Consider the following 24,143-nt stretch of genomic DNA (forward strand, 5'->3'; position numbering starts at 1 on the left):
TAAAAAATGATGAGTTCGTGTCCTTTGTAGGGACATGGATGAAACTGGAAAACATCATTCTCAGTAAACTATCGCAAGGACAGAAAACCAAACACCGCATGTTCTCACTCATAGGTGGGAATTGAACAATGAGAACTCATGGACACAGGAAGGGGAACATCACGCTCCGGGGACTGTTGTGGGGTGGGGGGAGGGGGGAGGGACAGCATTAGGAGATACACCTAATGCTAAATGACGAGTTAATGGGTGCAGGAAATCAACATGGCACATGGATACATATGTAACAAACCTGCACATTGTGCACATGTACCCTAAAACCCTAAAGTATAAAAAAAAAAAAATAAATAAATAAAAGAGGATACAAACAAATGGAAGAACATTCCATGCTCATGGGTTGGAAGAATCAATATCGCCTCTTTTTGTTTTTAAAGGGCAGGTCATTCAGCTGCTATTTAACATATTTTTAAAATCCTTTTGAAATTGAAAGAGTTGCCAAGTAAAATAAAAGACACTCATTTAAATGTGAATTTCAGGTAACGAATAATTTTTTAGTATAAGGTTATTTCAAATACTAAATGGGATATACTTCCATTAAAAAATTATTTGTTGTTTTCTGAAATTCAAATTTAACTAAACATCCCATATTTTTATCTGCAAAATCTGGTATAGCTGGTCACAAAGATATAAGGAAAATCCTCAGAGTGGAAGTGGGAAGCAAAAATGAATGAAAATCTGAAGATCTGAGTGACTGGCATAATGTAGACCCTTCCATGTGTTTGTTTCCTCTTCCCTTTCTCCTTCTCTCTTTTCTTGTGCCTCTGTTAATCCTTAAAGGGATACCAAGAAGTGTATGTCCTTGTCCTCAGAGAGCATACCATTAATAAAACAAATGCAGTCATGTAATAAAAGATGATATGTGCTACTACTGAAGAAGAGGCTAGGAGCAACTTTCTATAAAAAGAGAGAGAGAGATTAAGTATAATTAAACATATATCACTATCTAACAAGCAAACATTCTTTAAAGTAATTCTGAAACACAAAGATGTGAGATGAAGCAGGGCACTGCACAGCACTTTTTGATTATTCAAGGCATTCTTCAATACATATTTTTGAGGCATGCTCTTCAATTACCTACGTTATTTTCTGTAGGTATGAGCTCAGTCTCCTGCCTTTGTAAGCTGGGCTCAAATCTCAAGTCTCAAGTGGGGTTTCATGAAATATAAAGGTGTGGCCATAAAGGTGGCCACAGCTGGCTGAGAAAACAAAGCGACAACACCAGAAATTGAGGAGCCATACCTAGAACCTAAAGAAGGCTTTATCGCTTCACGGGGGCATCTTGGGGTAAACATCCTCCTTTCACAAATGCCTAGCACAAGGCTTATATTTGCCTATTCTGTAAATCACATTTACAAAGACAAAGTAGGCAAAATACTTAAAGACACACATAATAAAAATACAGATTTTTAAAAATAAAACATATAGAGGACCAAAGTTTTCTATAAGCTTCATAACCCTGGCTATTTTCACTTGCCAAAGTAAGATGAGCAATGATTTATCTACCCTTGCCCCTATGCCCTCCCATTATGGAGACTAATTTCAAGTACTTTGATGTCAGTCCCCTTATTGAGGACATATATATTGTATAAATTCTTTTTCTAAAAACTAAAAGTATATGCCCATGATAGAAAAATATTTTAAATGAATAAAAATTACCCAGAAAAAAAACAAACATCTATAATACCTGCTGATAACATTTTTGTATTTCCTATTAGTTCTCTTATATACATAACTTATATAATCAAGATCTTATTGTATGTATAATTTTATATCCTATATAAAATTTTATATATACAATATAGAATAAATGTTACCAATACAATTGTATATTGGAAGGATATATCATGATTTGGTTAATCAAACTTGTTCATTTTAGTAAGATCTGCTTCTGGAGCAGACTGTCTGCTGGATCCCAGCATCTCCACTCACTGTTGTGTGGCCTTTAGCACTCCCTGCCTCAGTTTCCTTTGGGTGTTGTTATGAGTCTTCAATGAGTTAACAGTAAGTATTAACACTTATATAGTGCCTGACACACTATGAGTGCTCAGTGTTTGCTATCAGTATTTTTGCTATTATGAAAACATTATTTTGTATATCTTTTGGGGATAAGAAGCTAGAAAAGTCATAACAAAAGTATAGATAAAACAAAAATGTCCAATGGGACTGATAGGGATGTCTCTGATACTGTAAGAAATAACATTTTGCATCGGTTTCCAGTGTTGAGCATATAATGGATACTCAATTGATGCTGTTGAATGAATTAATGAATGAATCAATAAACCAATGTTTTTGAGTTTAGGGTCATAGATGCATTTTTATTTATTTCCATGTGTAAGGTGTGTCTCTGGAAACTGAAACAATAAAGTACAGGAAGCCATCAGCTGCTTATGGTTTTAGGATCAAAGAAAAGGTATAGTCTGTAGGACCCCTTGATACAATAGAATGAAGGTTGTTAAAGTTGTCAAAATATCTATACATCTGTATTTGAAAAGAGATTAATTCATCCGTTTAAAAGAGCTTTAAACTAAAATTGTCAAGAAAACACCTTAAAAGAACCTGAGAAAATATCTAGTAATAGTGTAGAGAAAACAATAGCAAAAAAAGACTGGAGATCAAACATCCTAAGCCAGTTCCTGAAGAGTATACTACCATTTCTCAATTAACAACAAATGCTTCAGGATAAAGAAAACAATTCTATTCATAATAGCACCAAAAAGAATAAAATGTTTAGAAATAAATGTAACCACTTGTACACTGAAAACTAAAAAACATTGCCAGAAGAAATTAAAGACACAAATAAATGGCAAGATATCTCATATTCATGAATTGAATATAAGAATGGAATTGAATGTGAGGGTTTATTTAGGGGCTCCTTATTCATGATTGTTTTGTCTATTTTGGGTTCTTTGATATTCCATATGAATTTTAGCATGGATTTTTTGGTCAAATTCTGCAGAATGCACTGTTGATATTTTAATAGGGATTGCATTAAATACAAACAATCATGAAAAGACTAACAAATCTGAAGATCTCACACTTTCCAGTTTCAAAACTTATCACAGAGCTACAGTAATCAAAACAGTGCTAGCATAAAGAAAGACATAGAGGCCAATAAAATAGAATAAGGAATGCCCAAATAAACCCTCATATATATGACCAAATGATTTCAACAAGGGTGTCAACACCATTTTATGCGGAAAGGAAAAACTTTTTAACAAATAACATTGGTAAAACAATATCCACACGTAAAGGAATGAAGTTGGACTCTTACCTTACACCATATATAAAAATTAACTCAAAATGGATAGAATATTTAAACATAACAGCAAAAACTATAAAACTCTTACAAGAAAACTTAGAGGAAAAGTTTTATGACATTAAATTTGAAAATGACTTCTTGGATATGCCACCAAAAACATAAGCAATAAAAGTAAAAATAGATAAAACTGACTACATCATAATTAAAAGCTTCCATGCATGAAATAACACAATCAACATATTGAAAAGTCAGCCTATGGAATGGGAGAAAATATTTGTAAATCATATATCTAATAAGGGGTTAATACCCAGAATATATAAAGAATCCTACAACTCAACAACAACAAAAATCAACCTGATTTTAAATGGGCAAAAGACTTGAATAGACATTCTTCCAAAGATATACAAATGGCCAATTAGCACACAAAAATATGCTCAACATCACGACTTATTACCCAGAATATATAAGAATCCTACAACTCAACAACAAAAAAATCAAACAACCTGATTTTAAATGGGCAAAAGACTTGAATAGACATTCCTCCAAGGATATACAAATAGCCAATTAGTACACGAAAATATGCTCAACATCACTACTTATTAGGAATATGCAAATCAAAACCATGAGATACCACCTTGGACCCATTAGGATGGCTACTATCAACAAGAACAACAACAACAAAGAAACAGAAAACAACAAGTGTTGCTGACGACGTGGAGAAATCGGAACCTTTATGCATTGCTGGTGGGAATGTACAGCTCAAAAACTTAAAAGTAAAGTTATTATGTGCTCCACAATTCCACTTCTGGGTATATTCTGAAAACAATTGAATGCAGGGTCTCAGAGAGATATTTGTTCCCATGTTCACAGTAGCATTATTCACAATGGCCAAAAGATGGAAGCAACCCAAGTGTCCATCAATGGATGAACTGCCAAACAATATGTGTAGATACTTAGATATGATGAAATATTATTCAGCCTTAAGAAGGAAGAAAACTCTGACAGATGCTGTAACATGGGTGAACCCTGAGAACATTATGCTAAGTGAAATAAACCAGTCACAAAAAAAGAAATATCACATGATTCCATTTATATGAGGTTTCTAGAATAGTCAAATTCATAGAGACAGAAAATAGAATGGTGGTTGCCAGGGGCTAAGAAGTGATGGGAATGATGAGTTAGCGCTTAATGGACATCGACTTTCAGTTTTGAAAGGTGAAAAGTGTTCTAGAGATTGGTTGTACAACAATGTGAATATACTTAACACTATAGAACTGTACACTTAAAATGGTTAAGATAGCAAATTTCATGTTATGTATTTTACAACAATTAAAAATAAAGAAAGAAATGCACAATAAAAATGTTTAAAGATCAATATAGGGTCTGGGCATGGTCACTCACACCTATAATCCCAGCACTTTGAGAGGTCAAGGCGGGTGGACCACTTGAGGTCAGGAGTTCGAGACCAGCCTGGCCAACATGGTAAAACCCCAACTCTACTAAAAATACAAAAATTAGCCAGGCGTGGTGGCACATGCCTGTAGTCCCAACTACGACAGGAGGCTAAGGCAGGAGAATCACTTAAACCTCGGAGGCAGAGGTTGCAGTGAGCCGAGATCAGGCCACTGCACTACAGCCTGGGTGACAGAGTGAGACTCCTCTGTCTCAAACAAAACAAAAAAAAAGATAAATATAGGAACATTTGATAATATGCTTTCTGGTATTAATTTTTGCATTCCACTTCTATTTAAATCATTTTAAAGTTCTGTCTTCCCAACAAAACTGTAATTTTTGTGGGATCAGGGACTGGGTTCTATGATCTGGGTACACTGCAGACTTACAATGTACCTTTGATAGCTAACTGAAATAAAATTAACATAATAATGTTGGACTAATCTTTTGAGCCTCAAACATTAATACTCTTTATACTAGCTGAGTATAATCAGTAGGTCAAGGAGAATCTCTATCCTGCAGGAACATCTATTCTGAAAGACAGAAAAGCCTGAACAAGAAGACTCTATTTAATTCTCTTAATGAAGTGCACAAAGGACTACTGGCATGTAATAAACTCCTTACCTATCAGTCCTTCGAAGGTGGAATAATTTGGTGTCTAGGTAGTCTAAACCTCTACTCCTACTCCTCTCCCAGAAAAACTGTCTGCTTCCATAAAACTGGAATATTCATCATTGTCCAAATCTGCATCACATGTTGTGCTTCTGAATCTTGATTCACACTATTTCTCACACCCGCTATTCTCTTGCTTCAATCCAACAATGCTCACATCTCCCTCCCTGCAAGAAGTATTCCTCATCAAGAGGCTTTGGAGACTGCCATCTTTGGTGATTACTATCATTTATAATTTTCACTTGCTAAGATTTTTAAAAGTCTAAGACACGCCCTCCTTCTTCAACGAGATCTAGTCACCAGTTCTAAACTGTACATTTGACTGTCTCCTTGACATTTTCCCTTGAACATCTCAAAGTCACCCTAACGTCAACATGTTCCAAATTGAAATTATCCCACAATCCAGGGCCTCTTCCAGTTTTCTGTCTTAGTGAATGGACCCTTTTAGACAAGCTAGAAATATATGAGTCATCTTCATCCCCACATTTTTCTTATCCCCAGTATCTGCCATGGAATTCTGTTGATTTTATCTCCTAAATATTTCTGCATCCACCAGTTTCTTGCTGTCTCATCAGTAACCTGGTCCAGCATTGTTTTAATAGGCTTCATGACTATTTAGGTATGGCAAAGCCAACAGATCAGGAGATGACTAACACCGAAAAAATAGTTTATTTTGGAGGCTATGAATATGTTTCTTACCTTGATTGTAGTGATAGTATCACAGGTGTGCACACATGGCCAAAATCATCCAATAGTATACATTAAACACATGCAGACTTTGTATCAATTCTACCTCAATAACATTGTAGTTTTTAAAAGACAATTTATTCTACTTATAATTCCCAAGAAAGGAGTACATGTCACACCACAGGGGGCCATGTGGGGAAACACCAGGGTCAGCCACGGGGCAGAGGAAGAGGGGGGACCTGTAGGCAGGAGCCTTTACTGTGGTTTCCATGGGAAAGGATGAGGGAGGCAGGCTAAAGAGGCTTAGGACTGGCTAGTTTGAATAACATCAGTGGACTCTGGAGCATAGTGGCTTCCCTGGTTGTGTGGCATCTGGCCCTGGCATAAGTAGGGTAGGTGGATAGTAGTCCAGAGTAGGAAAGTTAATTAATCAGATGTTGCTATCCATTATACATATAGTACTTAGGTATGTCATTAATGTGAACTTTGAAGGTAAAATGGCCGATTTCATATGAAGAGTAGGTTTCAGGTAGACATCTTAAATTTGATTGAGTCTTATAATAAAAATTTTCTGTTCAAAAAAAATCCTTGTTCCTAGGAACTTTATGAGTGAATACAGCCACAAATTCTGCTTTAGAATGTGCCTGACACACACATTAGATGCATAAACACCCTCAAGACCCAGTGGTGGCTGGGTAAATGGTAAAATGGTAGTTAAAAACTCATTTCAAGATGAAATTCTTCCTACAGCATTTAAATTGCAGATATAGGATATGAGTATGTGTTTTAATTTCCTTTTTGTTGGCACATTATCATTGTTTTAGATAAAACACTTATTTAAGAGACAGCAAGTGATTTTGATTCTTGCATTTGTCATAATTTCTCTCATTAACTTGAACATTTTGATTTATGTTACTAGGGGATAGGACCAGTCATAAGCATTATGATTTACATCATATCTGACTTTCAAATACCATAATGCTAACATCATATTAAATCAATAATGGGCTTTGTAGAACAACACATAAAGCCAAGTTGAAATTTTTAATAATCCTCAGTTCTTTCATTTCTAAATCTTTAATCACTTTTCCTCATTCTTCTTCCCTCCTTCCTTTTCTTTCTTTTCTCTCTCTCTCTCTCTCTGGCTCTTTCCCTTTCTCCCTCTCTCTTCCCACTCCTCTTCTGTCTCCTCTTTCTCCTAACATTAATGCATTAAAGTGATTCAGTCATTCAGTACTTCAACAAGAGGTTACTGCACATTTCCTTTATGATGGACACTATAAAGGGCCCTAGGAATAAAACAGTGAATAAGACAGAAAATAGTCCTATCTGTGGGGAGCTGACAGTCCAAAGGAGTGACTGACCATCCAACAATTACAACCCAACATGGAAAATCTATGGTAGGTAAATTGTGGGGTGCTCTGAAAATACATAGGAGGGTAAAATAACCTGAATCCATGGGTCACAGAAGGTTTCCTGGGAGAAATAACATCTAAACTACAGCATAAAACAATGAGCTATACGGACATTTCTATTTATTTAGTCAAAACTTTACCTAATTCACTGCATTCTCTCTTTTTTTTTTTTTTTTTTGAACTTTAAAGATCAGATTTATTTGGAGAAAACAAAAAACCCACAACCCAAAGGATGGAATTTTACATCAAGACATCTCCCAGGTAATAAGTCTACAGATTACAAATCATTTTCATAGAAGATATTTTTGTACAAATTTTACATGTATTCAGGAGCGGGACATTAATCAATCCCTGTTTCTATTTTAATAGTGGGGACAAGTTAGGGGAAGAGGGAAAAACAGTTTTGGATATAACTATTTGGAAGGAGAGTAGACATGAAGAGGGCAAACCCTAGCTTTTCATTATCTACAATCATTTTTTTTCTTTAAAAAACAAAAAAAAAACTTTCAATCTTCAACACTCTTTAAAAGCCCACTTCTTAGCTACTGGCCAATCCACACCAATTATTTAAATTCACTTGGTACACACCTTTGTCCACTGGGTAAATTATATTCATTATGCCCACTGCTGCAGCACGCATAAACCAACAGCCCCGCATGGCTGAACAGGGCCTAATCTAGGACTGATGGGAGAAGGGCTTGCAAACCAAGATCAAGGTGTCGTTTCTCTGCTAATACTGTCTACCAAGCTGATCGCTACAAAAATGCATATAAAAGCAGGCAAGTTTAGCTACTGTGTTGCAAGAGAAACCAGGACCTTGTTAAATAGTTCTCTCCATTACCATTTATTCTCTCAAGGGAAGCTTAAAAAAACTGCATTCTCAAATTACAACTCCCTACTCAACTTTTTAAATTCATTTCAAAAGCACTTTTTCCCCTAGGTTCAAAATTTTGTATTTCTTTAAATGAAAAAATAAGAAAACTGACTGAGAGTCAAATTATGAATATTCTGACTCTACCCAGTTCCTTCACCAACCTCTGTGTCATACTGAGGAATTCACATCAACCTCCTTGGTCTCAGTCCCAAATTTATAAATGAGAGGATGGCAATTGATGGGCTGCTTTCCGGGATGGGATTCTGATTGCAAGTCTCTGAAACTTTCTAGGCCCAGTCTTCACTATTTCTTGCATTTTGTCCCCCTAGGTTCTCCCGACTGTACTCCATCCTGCATATTGCTGCCAGGTTCATCCTCCTAAAGCACAGTTCTGTCACTTTTCTGCATCCAGCATATTAACAGCCCGCAAGACAAAAATCTGAACTCTTTCTGCAGCACCTCTTCTCCCTGGCATGAGCTTTCTACCTTGGACAGCTACAATTCGTACCTCAGTGCTGGACTCACTCACACCTGCTCCTTCCCGCAAAGGAGACCTTGGCCTCTTCTATTTGGCCGTAGCCATTTCTTCCATCTCCTACAAGGCTCACCTCACATCCAAACCTCCTCCATGAAGCCCGCACAGGTCACTCCAGCCAGCATCAATTCCTTTCACTCTAAACATCTACTTCATCACTTATTTTGAAACGTCCTTTTTATTATCTAACACTGCAATTCATGTTATTTTTCATTACCTAATGATATTGCAAATTCTATTAGATCTTAAAAATCCTTTTGGCTGGGTACAGTGGCTCATTCCTGTAATCCAACCTACTCGAGAGGCTGAGGCACAAGCATTATCTGAATCCAGGAGGTCAAGACTTGCAGTGAGCTGTGTTTGTGCCACTATACTGCAGCCTGGGTGACAGAGCATGACCCTGTCTCAAAAAACAAAAATGAAAAAATCCTTTTATTTACCTTCCTTCCTCACCCCCACCTCAATAGCAATGTGAAGCCCATACTATTTGCTGAATCAAATGAAATAAATACATAAATGTTTATCTGGTTTCTAAAAGGCATGTGGGCTAGCCCAAGAGTAAACAGACCTGACCTAAAAGAAACAAAATATTTCCTACATCTTCAATCTGCCCCTCTTCCTCACTTTCAAGGACCAGCTACCTTTTGGCTGGTAAACATAGTCTAGTGGAGAAAGCACTTGACTAGGAGCCCAGTTCAATTTCTGGCTCTGTCGGTCTGCAGCTGGAGAGCTCCGACCCAGTTTCTCAGTCTTTCTGTGCCACAGTTTCCTCTTTCCTCACCTACAAAATGAAGGATATTGGTCCAGAAAATACTCTTAAGTCCCTTTTCCATGTTTGACTTCTGGAGATACTTATACTTTATAACCCAGGGCACATATGGCTAAACAGAACGGTAATTGGTTAAAGAGAAAGGCAATGTGAGATAAAAGGGGAGATGAGTTATATTACAAATCTAAGAGTCAAAAAAGAATTTAGAAAACTATTTTAAGGGTAAGGTAACAGCTTATCCATTGAATACATTTTTCCTCTAGGAAGCTACCTACACCCCTGGGCACTCATGAAGCAATTTAAACTTTAGTTCTTTTATACAGCGCTTCTTATGAATCCAGATGTGGGTTCTTGAGGTGGGTACATCATTTTCAAGATCTTGGAATACTTCTAGATTAGAATGTTCGTCTGTTGAATGATGAAACTTTATTGTAAGACTTAGTAAACCATCAACTTACTGTATTTTCAGGTTGCAAAGTTTTTATGTTGTTTGGTTTTAACACTTTATAAGAATGGACCTCACATTTTCTGTCTTGAAGTCACAGATCTTGATGCAATATTGGCCTTAAATGGGAAAGCCATGTAATAGAAACTAATTGAACATTTTCATTGAAACTAGAGGATGTTCTTAGGAACACCAAGAGGTACCTCTTAGATGTGTAGGACATCAGATACATTCCTACAAGGGGCACTAGAGTTGACCAACAAAGAAATTCAGAGCACATTTTCTCAAAAGTACATCTTTCTGATAAGATAAAAAAGTAAATATATTCATTTACTATTTTCAGATAGGTATCAGCCAGCATGTAACCACATACACACACGGCTAATATATCTATCAACTGATAGATTAGTTTGTTCTTATTAATATGAATGTAACCTCTCTCCCCTGGTAATGTCTCCTCTTTTGGGCTTCTTGGCTTTTAAATTTCACTCCCTCGTTTAATATCTCTAAGCCTTGACTTTCTTATCCCAATAACTAATAATGCAGCTAAGGTATCTAGTATGATATCTGGGATCTTTTATTGATTGATTGATTTATACCGACTTCATTCCAAAAGTGATTTGAGGTAAACACTCAGCAAATAGTAGGCACTGAATAAATGTCAGTTTTCTTCCCCATTTTCCTTTGCTTAAATCACCCCTAATTTTCTTGAGAAGAAAGGATAAGCTGAAAGGCAAGGGAAATTTGGGAACAGAGGCCATAGAGGTAATATATTAGTAAGCATTAGCTGTTCCTTTTTTAAAAGCTTCACCATCTGAAAGACAGCATCCTTCACAAGACCATTACCTCCTACACAGGACATCTGGAAAGTAGAGACATGGGGCTGCACAGTAAAAGTACGAACATTGGTAAGTACATTGCTCTGCTATAAAAGAGGAAGTTAGAGGCAGGAAAATGCTATCATGGCTAGAGCAGCTGTCTATCCAAGAGCTCAGCAGCCCAGAGCCAAAATATAGAGTTTTATTATAATTACATTTGAAATTTATATAGCCTCTTTATACTGCAAAAAGCTAACCAAATCTTCGTCATGCAGGTTTCACTGCTAATTTGTAAGATTTCACCAGCTGGACCTTTCTAGAAGTAAACATGATGCCACGGAAATCAGAAGACACAGTCACTAATCAGTTCAGTGACCTGCGCATGCCAACTTTACCTCTCTGAACTCAGTTTCTCCATTTTACAAATTGGCCCATTTAAGTGTGCTGTCAGCTCTAAAATCCCACAATTCCATCTTCTTAGCCGTGGAAACTGGGTAACTTAACCAAGCCTCTGATAGTGCATGGCTAAGCAGGATCTTGGATCCTCATTTCTTCATTCTCTGGATTTTAAAGGTGTTTCTTATTTGTAGTAAATAAGCAAAGTGTTAAAAAGGCTGAGCACCTTTTCTTTTATCCCAAATCACTTGCAATTTTTAAGTTCTGTCATTTTTACAGATCATAAAACTTTATCAAAAGCCAACCTGTCATGATAGTTCACAATATTTACAATTCAGATTTTGGCACAATTAATATTCCTTTTCCTCATCACATCATCATCCATTATAGTCGTAATCTATAAACTGATGGGATAAAATTTCAACTAAAAAATCCAGTTGAACTTTAGGGGTTTACAGTCTTTTATAAATAGAGCTTTTGAAGAGGACTGAGTTGAGGCTGTAAAGAAAGATGTCTATAAAAATACAAATTCATCCTTCCATTTCTGGAAATCTTTTTGTACCTACTTTAGTCATAAAAATTATATTTTACATTAACTGTGCCAGGAAATTTTTTTTCACAGATAAATTTGATATCTTTCCAAAATTGCATGATTTGCTTTAAATCAGGAAAGAGGCCAAGATTTACTCAGTGTGCTCAGTTAGCAGCCCTCCCAAAAAGTTCAATCTGAGGTCAAACTTTTTTAAAATGTCATTTAGAATGAGATCTGAGTAGAGTATAATCTCTTAATACTACCTGAGTTTAGTTAGGAAAGATTTTTAATCACTCCAAAAAATAAACAAAAAAATGATTAGACACACTAACAAAGTGTGTATACATACACACATATATGTATATATGTATATGTGTATATGTATATGTATATGTGTATGTGTATATGTATATGTATATATGTATATGTATACAGGTATATGTAATTAAAGTAAATCTGGATTTTTTCAAATCAGTATAAATTTACATATATTTTATAAATATATATTTTGATAAATAAAATGTATTTTCCAAATGCCAATTAAATATAGATGTCAACTCTAATGATTTTGAAACATTTACTTGTTACATTATTAATGGGAAATCTGGGCCAATTCCCATGTATTTCTCCTAATGCCAAAAGATATAAAATGATTCCATTTATAATTCAGAGCCTGGAGTCACTGCAAGTAAAACAGTTTTACTGTTAAATATTGCAAATCATTAGTGCTATCAGCATATATGCCTTTGGAGAAGAGACTCACGTTCTAACACAGACCAGCTTCCATTTATTGCAAGCATAAGAGTAAGTAAAACATGCCAAGCTAGCAGAACCCATCTTAGCCCTCTCAGGCAATTATTCTCCTTGTTTAAGTTCCCTCAATAAGCATGAAAAGTAACAGACAACCAAGATGTTATGAGCTTGGAGTGCATGTCTCATAAACCAAACGTGAGGAGCTTTTTCTTCTGACTGTAAACCTCAAGCAGAAGAGGTTTCCTTATATGAACACCAGGAAACAGAGATTTTAAATCCCTAAGTTGTGTGGAGCTTGTGAACTTTCAGGATGCTCCAATAGTTCCTTAAATACTCCCAAATCTTTCTCATGTGGGGCAAGCTTTTTTTTTCCTAAGCCTTTATCATCGTCAGCAGCCAGTGATGCATTTGATATACGGCTTCATTTCTATAACAAATGTAAAAGACGTACCCAAAATGAATTATAGAGAAAATAGCAGGGCAAACTGTTTGACTGAACTTCATTTTTGAAAATTTATCTTTTTTTCTCCTTACATAATCGAAAGCTCAAGTATCTGAGGGAGTCATTTTAACAACTCTGCTCTTAAGTAATAATTAAATCTGCTGCTGCACAGGAGTTCAGCGTCTTTATAAATGTCAACCCCATTCTGAAGAATCCAAGCTGCTCCCCAGCAGTTCGAACACCACGTTTATAAAGATATGAGATTTTGAAATGTCTTTTTCTCACTTATACATTTATAAATCATGAGCCAAAGTTAAATCCCAAATCAAGTGTGTACCAACAATTACTGGCATGTATTCTAATAACAGAACTCTTAGCAAATTAATACGAGTAAACACTATATTGAGGCTGCAGAAAGATATAAATATCTGAAGTTCAGTTACACTTAATTTTATAAAGATATAATTTGAGAATTCATGAATATGATTGGTTCCTATCATTGAATTTTTCTAACCTATACACAATTATCTTTTTAAAGAACAGATACTAAAAATAGGTTATTTTTCTGATTCACAAGATCACTGAAATATGTCTGACTCTATTAAGGTTAATAAATAATGAATCTTTTCACTTTCTTTGGGTTGATGGGCATAAGGAAAAAAATAAGGTAAGGGAGAATTTATGAGCTGGAGATTTATTGAGCACTTTCTAGATGCCAATTGTTAAACACTAGGAATATAAATAAGGTACAGTTTGCACCTTTAATGTGGAATCTTGGGAGGGGACAGACAGATACACAGATTGTATTAAAATGAAAAAGTGCAACAAGACAGAGGACACACAGGTGAGGGTGAGGAGGAGACAGGGAAGGCCTCCCCGAGAGGAAAGGAGATGCAGGATGGAGCAAGCAAGGGCATAAAGGTCAAAGGAGAGCTAAGTTTAGGGTGACTGATTACAAAGTGTAGAGATGAGAATGGTGGTGAGGGACTAAATTAAGCCAGCTCACAGAGAGCCTTGTATGCCTCTATAAGGAGTTTTGGATTGATCCTAGGAAAATGAGAGCTTCTGAAGGATTTTCAGCATAATTTAGATAAATATTTTATGTTAGTTACTCTAGGAATGGTGTGGAGGGGGGCTTTGCAGGAACTAGAATTTAATAAGCAGCTATTATATGCCAGGTTCTTATATTATCTCATTAAATCCTCGTAATAATCTTAGACTTCATTATCTCCATTTCATGGCTGAGGAATAGAGACTAAGAGAAATTAAGTGATTTAGCAAGATTACACAGTTGGTAAGTGTAATAGTAAGACTGGAATTAAAATGCTGCCTGGTATGCAAACCCCAATTTTTCCAACTATATCAACATGTTGCACAAAATCCAAAATGAAACGTAAACTGGGATGTGTACAACCCGTGCTTCATGACTAATACATGGATGCTCTTATAAATTAAGATAGAAGTCAGTGTTGATACAAGAGGAATATGTAAAATGGGGCCAACATTACTACCCACACTACCCAATACGGCAAATAACATAGAGAAACCCCAAATACTTTCACTATTGACTTCATATCCCATGGCTGTTTGTAAAGAGAAACTACTTACTCTTAAATTACAGTGTCCATCTTTGTCAACATCATTACTATATAAAGTGATGTTTTCAGGCTATTCTTCCTTTTCTGTCTGCTTATTATTTATTTATTTATTTATTTATTTGTTGGTGTGTGTGAGGAGTGGAGAGCTGTCTAGTGGAGAAACCACACTAGTAATCAAATGTCTCAAACTACATTACTAGGTCATTAAGCCTAAGTTGGAAGTATTAGCCTTTATCAGCTGCTATTGTACACACGAGGCACATTATATCACCAATCAAATGCTATTAGTCACTTTGAAGGACATCTCTATTTTCTGAAAATCAAACTACCCTCTAAGCAAGTTGGTTAGAAAAAAAAATAGTCTTCAGAGTGTTATAGCTGGAACTATGCAGAGCAAGAATACACCTTTGCATTGTTTGTTTTGTGTCTGTATCCCCACTTCAGGGATTCAATATTCCCACTTTATAGATGAGAAAACTTAGGGTCATGAAGAGGAATGACAAGTACACTTTCACGGAGTGTGTGAATCTCAGACTTGGGGTCCTTGTATCCAAACCTGTTGATTTGTATCACTTAATCCTTTCTCTTTATGCTTTAGAAAGATAAAAACAATAATTTAGAGTGTATTTTCAAAGATCAAAGCATTTATAAATCAACAAGGAAATAGAGGAAGCCATTTTTTCCACATTTGTACAAGGATATTGTAGATCTTTTAACTTTCTAAGATAGCAAAAAAGAAAAGCCTGTGGTTCTCATTATCCCCAATGCTAATAACTAAATATAAACATATTAATAACAGTGTGCTGGAGACATGAACAGAACTACCTAGATTCTGCTACAACAGTGTTCTCCAAAGTGGGTTCCGGGGAACACTAATCCCATAAGATATTCTTATGTTTGTGAAACACTAAATATTTTATTCTCTTCATGCAGACTTCTAACCTCTCTGACATATAAAAGTTTTGATACATCTTGTAATGCAAAAGACCTGCTTAACCTTATTTAAATCAGATTTTTTCTAAATAATAAAAGTTAAAAAAAGGGGTAGTTGAATCTCAGTGATTGTGAGCCCAGAAAATTTTATAGCATTTCTAGATTCAACTCCAACAGAATACTTAAATCAAAAGTGAAACCATCTTTGACAAACCTGACAAAAACAAGAAGTGGGGAAAGGATTCCCTGTTTAATAAACGGTGCTGGGAAAACTGGCTAGCCATATGTAGAAAGCTGAAACTGGATCCCTTCCTTACACCTTATACAAAAATTAATTCAAGATGGATTAAAGACTTATATGTTAGACCTAAAACCCTAAACCCTAGAAGAAAACCTAGGCAATACCATTCAGGACATAGGCATGGGCAAGGACTTCATGTCTAAAACATCAAAAGCAATGGCAACAAAAGCCAAAATTGACAAATGGGATCTAATTAAACTAAAGAGCTTCTGCACAGCAAAAGAAACTACCATCAGAGTGAATAGGCAACCTACAGAATGGGAGAAAACTTTTGCAATCTACTCATCTGACAAAGGGCTACTATCCAGAATCTACAATGAACTCAAACAAATTTACAAGAAAGAAACAAACAACCCCATCAACAAGTGGGCGAAGGATATGCACAGACACTTCTCAAAAGAAGACATTTATGCAGCCAAAAGACACATGAAAAAATGCTCATCATCACTGGTCATCAGAGAAATGCAAATCAAAACCACAATGAGATACCATCTCACACCAGTTAGAATGGCCATCATTAAAAAGTCAGGAAACAACAGGTGCTGGAGAGGATGTGGAGAAATAGGAACATTTTTACACTGTTGGTGGGACTGTAAACTAGTTCAACCATTGTGGAAGTCAGTGTGGCGATTCCTCAGGGATCTAGAACTAGAAATACCATTTGACCCAGCCATCCCATTACTGGGTATATACCCAAAGGATTATAAAACATGCTGCTATAAAGACACATGCACACGTATGTTTATTGCAGCACTATTCACAATAGCAAAGACTTGGAACCAACCCAAATGTCCAACAATGATAGACTGGATTAAGAAAATGTGGCACATATACACCATGGAATACTACACAGCCATAAAAAATGATGAGTTCATGTCCTTTGTAGGGACATGGATGAAGCTGGAAACCATCATTCTCAGCAAACTATTGCAAGGACAAAAAACCAAACACCGCATGTTCTCACTCATAGGTGGGAATTGAACAATGAGAACACATGGACACAGGAAGGGGAACATCACACACCAGGGACTGTTGTGGGGTGGGGGGAGGGGGGAAGGACAGCATTAGGAGATATACCTAATGTTAAATGACGAGTATGGTATACACATGTAACAAACCTGCACATTGTGCACATGTACCGTAAAACTTAAAGTATAATAAAAAAAAATTTGAAACCAAAGCATGGATTTTATTATTTTAATATCATTTTCACATTAAAAATACTAATGATTAACTATTGTGAGCCAGGTGTTTTGTTAGGCCAGTGGTAGCAAGGAAGTTGAAACTAATGTGTCACTCACAATGAATCTGTAGTAAGCAGCTATCTCAAGTGTAGATTTCAGAAATACTATGGGGCTCTGGCTAGTCTCAGAAAAAAAAAAAAAAAAAAAAAAAAAGAACAATTTGCAATATTTGCCCCAAACACAGAATTGAAGAGTGGAGGCATAAGTTAAGTGCTGGGTATTTTCCATCTATGCTTTAGGCACTGAGGATACATAAATGAATAAAATGTGGTTCCTGACTTCAAGGAGCTCATTTTGAAGTGCAGGGAGGTAAGGCATATCATCATATACATTCAAAATAGGGAGATAAGAATAAGAATAGTAAGCTAACATAGAAAGAGGAAAAGAGGTGTGATCAGCGAGCTTCAAAGACTGGAGGACACTTGAGCTGAGTCTTGAAGGATAAGTACAAGCTGATCAAATGTGCAGAGATGATGGAGTGTCTGAAACTACAGGTAAAGCCCATATTAATGTCCAGCATAGAAGTGTGAATAGGTGCAGCACCTTGGAGGCTTTTGGTAGCTCAGTTTCTCAGGAGCGTGAGGTTTATAGAGGAAACACTGCCTACCTTTCCTTTGATCATGCTTTCCAGGGCAAGTCTCTCAACAATATTCACCATGTGTTTTTTTGTTTTGAGGGCGGTATGTTAATGTATGTCTTCACTTTCAGTACTATGAAGTTATTCAGCATGGTACAGGAATAGATATTCTGCATAATTTAATAATATGGTTAGGAGATTACTGTATATATAAGAGATAATTTTTATTCTAATTTTCAAAATGGTCTGTATGCTCTTTACTAAAACAAAGCTATAAAAGTATAGAAAATTATATATATAATATATGGCACTCTTACTGCTTCTTTGCAAGAATTTACTTTCAACACCATAAGTTTCATAACTCTGAGTTTGTATGCTTAAGAAATTAAGATGAAAGTGAATCTACTGTATGATATATCCTAGAACTACTCTTAAAAATATAAATTACTCAAAATCACTCAAATTGACTTGTGTTTCTTGGCATTTTTTGACATTTTTTTGCAGATCTAGCTACTAAAACTCTCCCCCAGATGGAATACTAGGTAATAGTGTCTACTGTTACTCTAGGAAACATTTCATTTTCCTATAAAGAAAGATAAGGGTAAAACTAAGTGGTCAAGAGTCCACTTTTGAAAGTGTGTTGAGACAATAATCCAATAGAATTTATAATAGGCTTCTTTCGGAGTTGCTATCACCTCACCTCTATCCTCTTCACATTTAAAAGAAAATCCTCTACTCCAAGGAGACACAGAAGTGAAGCAAAATTAAGAAATATTAAGAATTAAAGATGAGCTAGTGGTATGGGGGGAGGGGGTCACATGAGGGAAATACTAATTGAAGTGGAGAAAAAGATCATCCTTGAAAAAAAGATCTAGCATTTTTAGCATTAATTTGGTGTCTTTTTTGTGGTTGTTGGTTATGGGAAAATTTTGATGTATCAGAGCTATTCCGTTAAAGAATGAGATAACTTTGCCCATTGACAAATGATCACTATACCCATCATGACTAACCATTTTGGCTTAGTTTTCCTATTACATAATCCCCGTGAATCTGTCCAGGTATTTTTTCCTAACAATTTCTACCATACCCTACAGCACACTTTGCACATTTGGGAATATGAGCCATGTGAAGGAATGTGAATTCACCATCGATATCAGCCAAATAAGCTAGAAGCAAAACCATTTTTGACTCTAAAATACTAAACGCAACAAATTGCCAGGAAATAGCAAAATGAGGCCTAAAAGACTAGCATATTCTCCACATTTTCTGAAAAAAATACCAATATTAGCCATCACAGAAATAGAAGCTATTTAGTTCCTATAGCGTTGGTGTATGGTCCATAAGTTCCTCACAAGAAGCAAGTTTCATTTTTGCCAGCTGCACATGATTCTGCTTCTAAACCATTATTCAAACTCTAATATTAATTTATGCTTTCAGATAAGTACACTACATAAATAATACAAATAGAAAAAAAGTGACTCTGAATAAAATAATTTTCTCAGACTGAGCAACAATCCTCCTAATCTACAGGAAGAAAAAGTAGTTGCCATCCCTTATCTTACTGGGATGTCTAATTCCATTCTCTATGGGAGACTCATCAAATGAACTTAGACAAAACAAGCAGGATCATATAAGTGTAGGTAATTACAACGATATCAACCTCAGAAAATGGTTTTGAAGAGATCACTGTCAATCTGGGCAATTCCTAAAAATAGTGCTCTGTGGGTGCTGCAGGGCTGTGTTATTCAACACCCTGATGAATGCTGACAAGCAGGCAGCACCTGTTGCATTTGGGGGAAAATACTTGGCTTCTTAGTCCTCCTCAGCTCAGCATTAATAGATAGTCCTGTCCTATTACTAATTCTTCATCTGAAAGTCCCCTATCTGCAGTCAGTTTCTACTCTCCTAAGATGGCAGGGCTCTATTTATATTTCCAGGCATCCTGATGTAGAAACTCAGATGACTCGCGTGCAAGATATAAGTGATCATCACCTTCAGTTAGGAAGTCACCTTAAGTGCTTAACTTACAAACTTTCCAAAATTTACATTTTAAATAAGATCCTCAGATCCTTGGTCTGGAAATCAACTCTTTCCTTTGTTATCTATAGCAGGGGCTATAAAGATAGATAACTTATCAGAAAAGCCTGAGCTTCTAGGGAGCTTCTAGGAGGCAGCTTCTTGAAGAAGCTTGGGCTTTCAAGTCTGACCTAACTAGGTGGAAGCTTGAAGTCATCATGTGCTTGCTGTGTGAATGCTTTGCACAGTTTCTTTTCAGGACAGTGGTATCCATCTCTTAGAGTTGTTATAAAGATTAAATATGAACCTCAGCATAATATGTGCCAAACACAGAAGGGCACTTGGAGCATTCGTCTCTTAGCCCCTTTTTGAAACTGTGTTGAGACAATAATCCGATACAATTTATAATAAGTTTCTTTCAGAGTTGCTATCACCTCACCTCTATCCTCTTCACATTTAAAAGGAAATCCTTTTTGCTGGATTGTACTTTTTTGCTGGAGTGTACTTTTTGTAACATGCTGCCCATTCCCCAAGTGTAAGTTCCCTGATGGTAGGTATCTTGACTTGACCATATCTGCACACAAGCCTCAGTCCACTGGTTGGTGCAGATTAGGCTCTCAACACCTGCTTTACATTAAAGATGTGGAGGCCTTATGGTCAATGCATCTCAAACTTTAATGTGACTATGAATCACCAGATAATCTTAATAAAATGCATATTGTGATACATAATGTCTAGAGTGGGCCTCAAGATACTCCATTTTTTATAAGCACCAGATAGACCCATGCTTCCAGAACCACACTTTGAGTGAACGACATGCTAGTTTTCTTTCCTTACTTTCTGACTGCCACTATATTCCACATCGTGGCAACAGAAAGCAGTTTGTGGACATTTCATTCAGGGCTATTACACTATGCTCAACCACGTCCCTTCCTCAACACACAAAAAAAGGTGAGGGCTACCCAAGATAATATCGGTGTGGAGGCTATTTGCTGAAATAGCTCTACCTTATTAGGACAAGCTATTAAGTGAACTCCAATATTTATAGTCAGAAAAATAAAAAGGTCCTTAAGGAAACATTAACAGTTTTACTATACCTCTTCTAGAGGGTAATGATACATAATAATATTCTGGTATATGATACACATTTATAAATCATTGGCATTTAATACCTTGTATTTCAAAAAAGTGTCATACTCTACGCTGTAATGTTAACAGAATGAGTATTTATAAATATACATGCCAGAAATGCAAACAGCCACATTTACAAAGGCAACTGTCATCTGGTTACCACACAGTGCCATCTGCTGGACAGCTGCTGATGTGCAGCAGAAAAAAATGCAAGATGCTCTCCGGGAATAATAAAAAATTTTCTGCAGCTTTTCAATGAGATTTACACAAACGAAGGCAACTTACACAGTTCTGCACTGGCTTGTTCAGAAAGGAGATTTTATAGCCCCTATGCTCTTTTGCTTAGAAAAGTAGAACAGTTTTATAGAGATATGCATATTGATGTGGGGCTAAAGGCTGAATACAGAAATCCCACATGGCCATGGAGAACAAAGAACTGTTTCTTTCTTCTAAAGAAAAATCTAGTTTTCTGGTTACCACTGAAGTTTACATGAGTATTGTTTTCATCAATAAAATAATAGTTCACACTATTTTGCAGCACCTCTCACAAACAACAAATTGATATTAATAAAATAAAAACTATAATTTTCTAATCTATTTCACTTCCGAAAACAGGCTCCTCTTGAATCCTAAAATTAGTCAAAATTCTTTAGCACAAATGGTAAGAAAAGAATAAGTGAAAAAGACATAAGTCCTATGTAAGTCCTTATTGATATCTTTCATGGAAAACGCAATTTGTTCTACCATAGTAATGCTGTAACTTGGAAATGATTTAACAATTTCCTACCTGAATTAGTACTCAGTCTAGTCACAAGAACTGATCATTTAGGTCTCAGGTCTCATGCAGTCTTCAATTAAAAAAATTAGGCAGATGTGTGGATTTAACTAGACACATTAAAGAATAATGATTAGTGCTAGGAAATATCTACTTTGGGATGTTAGAACAAATATATGTAACTAGGTCCTGTTAAGCAATTTTCTATGGAGGATCACAAAGGGCATTACTAGTGTTCACTCAATGACTCCTAGAGTGACTCTACTGAGGTTTTCCTAAGATTCTGAAGTGGAAAGTATGAATAAAATATGGATCAATAAAGTATCTTATAAGTACTTTAGAGGAACATTAAGTGAATTGCCTTAGGTCACAAAATCCTAATCGTGAGAAAAAAAAGAATCTGGGACTCCCAGCCCCTAGCTTAAAACACCTAAATTACTTCCTCCCATGGAATACTTCTTGGAGGCCAGTTTCATAATTAATTTAAACAGCTTTCTGGGGCACATTAATTATGTAAGCTCTCTGTACACTAGGCCACTACAAAAGGAGAAAATAGATTCCTTGCTATCCATGAATGGGACTGTTTTCTTCTTTGTGACACCAAGGTACTCTGAAAGCCCCTAGGAAGGAAACAGCACAGTGCCCACAGGGCGAAGAGCATGGCGGGGTGGGGGACACAGATTTCTCTTCTGGCTGTCTTGTCTCATTTTGTAGGATCTCTCAGTAGTCTAAGAAAATCGACCTTTCCAGCTGTCAAAGTCCCTCCCCCACAGAGCTTTATCATCCTCCGAGGGATGAATCCCATCTATAAATTTCCATGCCTAAAGGCCCTGCTGTACTGGCAGAGAGAATGCAGTCTGGATTCCATCTCTCTACGTGGTTAAGGCAGCATTACTCTTCTCTTCCCATATCCATAAGAATTTACAAAGTGCTGCAGTTTCAGGGGAATTGAACCACAGTATTGTGAGCAAACTCTTAAATGATATAATGATGAAACTTAAAATATGAAATGTTGCACTATGATTGAAACACCGAGATAAAACAAGTACATATAAAGTTTGATGGTAACATAGCATCTGATTAGGTTCAGAAAAAGGAAGAATGTTCTTGGCTCATATGCGTTGAAGTCTAGGACCAAAATATGGCTTTGCCCACTTAAACTAACTGAAACTAAGGCTGACTGAAACTCCTTATCTCTTTTTCTAAGCCAAATTACTTATGATTCCCTAAAGTGTACCTACATTTTTGAGCCCCATTGGAATTCATTGTTCCTGCCATTTATTCATTCATGCAGGCATAGAGCAAATATCTATTAAAGCCAACTATGTGTCACACACTGTCCTAGGTGCTAAGAATATAGAACATATGAAGATAAATAAGTTCCTGTTCTTTTGAAGTTGATTTCTAATAGGGTAAGACAGGCAATAAATAAATAAATCCATAAATATATTAGTACTTAATAACTTGTAAGAAGCAAGATAAAGCAAGGTAAGAGGAGTGGTGAGTAAGTGTGTTTAGCCATCAGAGAAAATATTTCTGATAAGATGACATTTGAACAGGGATCTGGAGGAAGGGAGGGAAAGAAAGGTGCATTTATATGGAGGAAGTGCATTCCTAGCAGAGAAGCAAAAGGAAAAAGTCAGTGCAAATGCTCTGAGAAGTGTATGCTTGGAGTGTTCAAGGAATAACTAAGAGGCCAGGTGGTGCACCAGTGGGAATAAGGATAAAAATGATAGGAAAGGAGAGCAGAAGATGCAATGGGACTATCATACAGGGCAGTCTTCCTCATATGCTCTGTGTTAAAGAACTGGCTGTTTTTCAGGATCCACTGCAGATTGATAATTTTATAAAATGCAATTAAAATGTCAGTGCAATAACTACTGCTACAAAAAGCTTCCAAACCTGTCTCCTCACAGACCCATAGCAGTTCTCAGAGGAGCAGAGATCCAAGGACCACACTGAATTGTACTGAGACCGCAGTAAGCCAGGGTAAGTCCTCTGAATTTTATTCTGAGGGAGCTGTGCCACCACTAGAAGGTTTTGAGCAGAAACTGCTGTTCCTTTCAACTGGCATGCCCTTCCCTCTCCAACACTTGGCAAGATCTTGCTTAATCACATGAACCATCCCCACCATTGACAGAGAGTATCTTCAACCAGGAGCCCTCTACGCACTTCACATGTGTGGATCCCGAGTGGATCACATGGCTTCTCTTCCACCTCTGCCAAAAGTAATGACACTCAATTTTTTTTTCTCTTTTTCTTCTTTAAAATACTCTTCATGTCCTCTATCTACACCATGATTTTTGAGTATATGTCCTATCCATCCAAACAGTCTATAAACTCCAAATATCAGAGACTATTTTATAAATCATTATACTTATTAACGTGACACTCCATAAATATTCTTGAATTGAGCTCTACACTAGGTCCATAAAGATCAGTCATCAATAATATGATCTGAC

The 24,143-nt window shown here is 36.3% G+C and overlaps 1 protein-coding gene across 2 annotated transcripts in view; it reads right to left on the minus strand.

The window, feature by feature from the left end:
- GRIP1 (glutamate receptor interacting protein 1) overlaps positions 1 to 24,143 on the minus strand; it is a 716,930-nt gene that overhangs the window by 482,022 nt on the left and 210,765 nt on the right. The gene's annotated exons all lie outside the window — the stretch shown is intronic.

The sequence above is a fragment of the Symphalangus syndactylus genome, chromosome 13, assembly GCF_028878055.3.
Source record: "Symphalangus syndactylus isolate Jambi chromosome 13, NHGRI_mSymSyn1-v2.1_pri, whole genome shotgun sequence".
Classification (NCBI taxonomy): domain Eukaryota; kingdom Metazoa; phylum Chordata; class Mammalia; order Primates; family Hylobatidae; genus Symphalangus; species Symphalangus syndactylus.